Here is a 6,134-nt window from a genome sequence, read left to right as displayed (position 1 = left end):
TGATTACTGGGTGGTGAGTAGAAGGGATCTGTGGGAGGGCAGGGCCCACCTTGAGGAGGTGAGGCCAGAGGGCTGCGACCTAAAAATGGAGAAGGTTGTCACATAAATAGAACACCTATGGGGTGTGTGTGTGTGTCTTTTTTAAAGTCAGGATTTATTTCAGTGTTCCTTTCCTCCACAAACATCCCTGGTGTGCCACTGGGGTGGTTTTAGTCAAGTGACACGGGCAGCTGTCTGATTAGGGTCATGGTGCCCTTAATCTGAGGCAGTGTGTATGAGTGTGTGCATGTACATGTGTGGTTGTGTGAGATGGTAGATGCATGTGAGTGTGTATGTGAACCTATGTGAGGGTGTGTGTGAGAGAGAGAGGCACAGAGAGAAAGTGTTTGCAATTGCAAAGAACAATTCAGTTCTACTTTGACTGACCCCTGCTAATTGCCAGGTCTGTGCTGAGGGATGGGGGTCACAGAGAAGAAGCAGGCTGTGTCCCTGCCCTGGAGGATATGCCTAAGTCAACAATCATTCTATGGATTGAATCAGACAGGGGAGGCCAAGGTCAATCTTGTGACTCCAGAGAGGTTTCCTCAGATGGATTCCAAGCAGAATTTTGAAGACGACTCATTCTTCAGACTTTCCTTTTTTCTTGCAAAGAACGGTTACTGAGCATACAACGTGCGCCATGTATTGACCTCGTCACAAAGAGACAGGCGCAGACCCTGCCTTGAGAAGTCTAGCCGGAGATAGTCATGTGAATGGTGGTGATATGATGTTGTCTGGGTAAAAGTAGGTGTGGGTGTAAATTGCATTGAGGAGGAAGAAGGAACCACCACTCCATTTGGAGAGCAAGGGCCTGTTTGGGGTGCTGGCTTGTCCTATGGCTTGATAGGGGCAAGGGAACAATGAGTACCAGGAGAAGTCACCCTGAGAGACAGATCCTGTGCTTAGCATGGGGGCAGCCAAGGGGCAGTGGGGGCAGGACTGGTGGTTTCAGTCTATGGATGAGCTGGGGGTGTTGGGATAACTGTGTCCCAGCCTGGCTTCTTCACTTTTGAACTGTGTGTCCTTGAGCAGCACACTTCTCTTCTTGCATCATGTCCTTATGTCTCTAGTGGAAATTGAGGTGACACTGGTCACACCTAGCTGGCAGGGTTGTGTGAGGAGTAAATGAGAAAATGCATATGCCGGTGGCCTTGGGCAGAGCAGGGTCCTGCAGCTTATGGATGGATGGGAGGCGTGTTACCTCCTTGCAGGGATGTGAGGTGGGGCCAGACTCTCCTGGGAGGCCCAGGTGGAAGGGCAGTATGTCCTACTGACCCTTCTGTTGCTCCAGGTCAATATGTGGGACCCAATCCCACCCTTACTCTGTCTAGGGTGTCACTGAGGGGCTGAGAGCTGGTGTTCTCTGATGGACCTGCATCAGAAGGGGAAACTTAGTTGGCCCAGGTATGGTTAGTCACAGGGGCTATCCACATAAGCTTAACTCTTTGAGTCTCTTTGTTTTTTTCTTTCTTCCTTGTCTCTATCTTTATTTCTCCCGTCTCCCCTGATCTTTCTTCTTTCCTTTCTTTCCTTCTTTTCCTTCTTTTGTGAACTAGTCTCTTTGGGCAATACTGGCCTATCCGGGACTACTGTGCCAAACATCAGGGGTTGGCCCACCCACCCCTGGGACCCAGATCAGGGTCAAGGAGAGAGCAGCATTCCAGGGCCTGACCCAGGCCTGCTCCCAGGATAATGCTCACCTCAGCCCTCCAGGCCCCTGGCTCAGACCTGAGGCCCAGGGCTTAGGTTGGGTAATGCACAGCATCCCAACGGGTCGCAAACCATCAGTGGTCTTCTGAAAACCTGGTGCTGACTTGGCCTTCATGAAGGCTGCCCTGGGAGGGACTCCGACAAGATGGGCCTTGTGAGAGCCCTGTTACCTGCCAGTGCTTGGCATCCAAAATAGAATCTTCAAGGGCAGCAAACCCTTTAATTCAATGTGTCCCAACAGTGGGTCGGTGTGGGGATAACTATGATCTGACTGGTCTTGAGCTATAATTATGGAGTCAGAATAAAAAATTACAGGCATTGTGTGGGCTTGTTTTAAATATAACGTAATCCATACCGTCCTCTCTCTTATTTGCTAGATTTGAGGTGAAGACTTTGGCAGTTGGCGTAGGTTTTTGCCTGACGTGTAGCAGATAAAAATGGCCCTTTCCCAGCAAAGAAGACATGGTGGGAGGCCTCCCCAGACCCCTAATGTTCCCGACTGCCCCCTGCCCACAACCACACATACACGTATGCATCTGTGCCAGTCCTCTACGTCAAGTCCATTAGCTGTATGCCGTGTCTCTCCAACTGGTCTCCCTGTTTCCAATCTCCCCCAGGCCAGTCCACCAGAAATGTCCTTGTCAAACTTGGCCTTGATGCTTAAGAATCCACCAAGGTGCACCTCTGTCTGTAGGGTAAACCCATGAAACTAGAGTGGCAATAGAGTCGGGTGAAGTATGAGGGCCCTGGAGTCCCACTGCAGAGATCCTGCCCAGGCTCTACCTGGTAAGAACCGTGGGAGTCTGAGCAGGCTGCTTGTCTGTGTGCTTGAACTCTTCCACCTAGAGAGGATGGCAGCACCTCTCACTGGGGGTGGGAAGTTGCCATCAAGTCTGAATGAGACAGCACATTCCTCGTGGCACTAGGGATGTCCATTTTCCTCTCCAAACCTCCACTACCTTACCATGAAAAGGAGGCAGTAGACTTACTTCCAAATCAGTAAATGTGTGTGTGTGTGTGTGTGTGTGTTTAATGGTATTTGTGGTGTAATTGGTGGTGTGTGGTGAGCTGGGCTGTGTTAGTTCGACTTCTCAGGAAAGCAAAATAGAAATACATATGCAGAGTCTTAAAACATATTTATATCCCATGAGCAGTTCTCTAAACTAAGGGAAAAACTGAATTGTGGACAAAGATTCATGTGTGAAGAATTATGTTAGTATCTTTTTTAGATTCTTAAAACCCCGAGTTCTTAATCGCCCAGCATCTGGGTAACAGTAAAGTGTGTCAGCTAAAGACTATTATGTGGTCAGTAAAAGTGATTATGTGGAGTATTTTATTATGTCAAAAAATGCTTATAATGTAAGGTAAAGAAAGCAGATGCAAAACTACATATGCCATATGATCTCAGTGATAATAAAAATATAGATGAGCACAGAACAAAGTTGAGATGGAAATATAATAGCAGTTATCTTTGATGAGCTGTTAAGGGGGGTGCTATTTTCTTTTTTGTAGTTTTCTATATTTTCTAAATATCCAAGAAATGGGCTTATATTACTTAATAACGATTTTCTTTTTAAAAAGATGAATGTTAAAAGTTAAATGAGAATAGAACTTGATGTCTGAGTTCCCTTCTGACTTTCAACAATCTGATTCTAGTGCTCTAGGATCACCTGCAGGGCCTGAAGGGTGACAGCAGAGACCCAAACTCTCACAACCCACCAGCCTCTCTGACCAGTAGTGGCAGGGCAGGTCCAGTGCTGGGAGTCAGCTTGCCCGCCGTGGGGCTCACCTAGGGCATCTACATAGACTTCCCTCAAGGTCAACCACATTCCTTAATCTTTCTGAAGTCTTTCCAATGCCATTGGAAGTGGGGCAGTATGAGAGACCTGCTCTGCCCCAGCTGTTCCAAGGGTTGCTTGTGGCCCTCCATGTGAGCTTTCTGACACTTCAGGTAAGGAACTTGTTGGTGCAGCAGGCAGGCAGGCAGGCAAGCATAATCATTGCCACCTCCAAACCCCTTTGCATGGACATCTGGATTCGGGAGATCCCATTGGTTCCTCAGAGCACATATTCCCAACTGCCTAGGCATGCAGCTCCATATAGCAGCAAGTTGCATTGGTAGAGCACCTGGAATACTTTATTGGAGGGGGTCACAGAAGGATGATCTTGACACTCTCAGCTACTTCTTGAATCTAGAAACACTGGATCTGACCTAGCTGGTCAGCCTGGATGAAGCCATCTGGAGAGATGAAAGAGGACCTTGATGAGGCCTGGTAGAAGGAAGGGCACCATCTGAGTGCAGTGGTGTACCTCCCCAGGGAGGGAGGACTCAGTGGTCAGAGCCTAGAGCCTCATGCCTAGAGATGGGTGCCCAGAGCTTGGTGCCCAGGGTCTTGCTGGTGGCTTGTTAGGGCTTGGTTGGACCTCCAGGAACCAGCCACATGCCTGGCCAATTAGGAACCAGAGAAAGAGCTGGGTGGGAGACAGAGACAGGCAGGTTTAAGAGAGAGAGAGAGAGAGAGAGAGAGAGAGAGAGAGAGAGAGAGAGAGAGAATATGACAAAAGGCAGCCAGAGGCTGACAAATGTAAAAAGACAGAAAACAGGCTGAGAAGTGGTGAGGACATCAACAAGGGCAGACTTACATCAGCACCTACAGACAAGCTCACCCTCGCTATAATCAGGGAAATGCAAATTAGAGGAACCCTGATGTGCCATTTTACACCTACTAAATTAGCAAACATTAGCAAAATTATAACATCTCATGCTATTGAGGCTGTGGTAAGACCAGCCTAAGCACCCTGCCAGTGTCAGTGTAAATTAACACAGCTTTTTAGGGAAGGAGTTGGGCAATGGGGCTCCAGAGCTATTAAAATGCTCAGACCTTTTTACATGGTAATTCCACTCCTGGGAATGTGTTGCAAGGAAGTAATTCAACACAACAATAAAGGATTTGTGCATAAAGATGTAAGTAAAGTGCCTTGTAAGGCATCCAATGTTCTGGAGTCGGCCTTTATGAATATTTTTTAAAAGAGGGAATATTTTTTAAAAGAGGACCACATGATAACATTTCAGGATTTTTATGTGAAAGTAAGTGGAAAATAAAAGCATCTGTACATTAATAGTTACATAAGGCAGTTGATCCGGAGCTTTCGGGGCCCATTCTTGCTGGTGAACAGTGAGCCTCCTTGATCCCTGGCTGGCTATCCAGACACTCCTGTCTACCTGCAGGGGTGGGGTGGTGGGGGGAGGTCTGCCCTGCCGCTCCCTGTCTGGAGCTGCCCCTCCTTGAAGCCTAATCCTCAGAATTCAGGCTGATGGGGAGGGAGTCAGCCTCAGGGGAGCCTGCCCACCTGGCCAGCTCATATGGTGACCCCTTGGGATTTGGAGGGATGCTGACGTCACACCTTGAGAGGCCAAACCAGAAAAGGCATGGTGCAGTAGGAAAGGAAAGGGATAAAGTGGTTTTGCAGGTTCTGAAGTGTCTTGCTATTTGCAAGCACAGCAATCTGTTTAAGCTGGCTGACGGCTGCCTCCTGGGCTCCCTGCCCCGCTGCTGTTCCATCATGGGGTGAAGGCAGCTTAGTACAGATTGAAGTCAGAAGGAGGGAGGGACATCCGTCACCTTTCCCCACCTCCCCTGACCCAATAGTAGGCACTAGTGACTTTGAACCTGAATCATCTGGGTGTCCATCTGTCATAGGAGCTGGCAGTCAGTGGAATTCAGTAAATCGTGGGTGAATGAAAAGGCAAAGGGGATAAGGCCGTGCAGTATGTGAATGAGCATGTGTCATCGGACAATTCCCTCTTTATTCAAAGCCTGTCCAGCTTTCCAAATGTGCCCCTAATCATGTTCTGGGGATGCTACACCCCTTCTGCCTGCCCTGCTTACTGCCAAGGGATGCCCTGGCCATACAGAGGTTGGGAACATTCGGTGACCATACCCGCATCCAGACAAGCCCAACCTTGTTCGTTCTTTCTACGGGAAACTGCTGAACACAAAGAGGCTTTATGACAACCCCTGCCCTTGATGTGCTTTCAATCTCATGGGAGAGACAGGAGTAAATGGCGAAGAATAATTGATGGAAGAGTCACATGGGGGCTATGAAAAGAGGTGGCAGCAGCAGGAATGTAGACACGGAGGGTGTGGGCTCAGGTGGGGCAGAGGGCTGGCTAGGCTTCTTGGGGACGTAGAAATGGAATAGGGCCTTGGGGACAAGCAGTTTACCAGACATGAAGAACATGGGAGGTCCTGGGGCAAGGGTTAAGTGCACCTTGGCCTCCCCCAGCTTCTGGTCCTTAAACCCACCAATGACCTTGGCTCAGTGCCAGCCAGTTTGGCCCAGATTGAGGCAGAGAATATGATGGTGGCCTCAGTCTGCATCTG

This window comes from Marmota marmota, unplaced genomic scaffold, assembly GCF_001458135.2.
Source record: "Marmota marmota marmota unplaced genomic scaffold, marMar, whole genome shotgun sequence".
Classification (NCBI taxonomy): Eukaryota; Metazoa; Chordata; class Mammalia; order Rodentia; family Sciuridae; genus Marmota; species Marmota marmota.
This window is presented reverse-complemented; position numbering follows the sequence as displayed.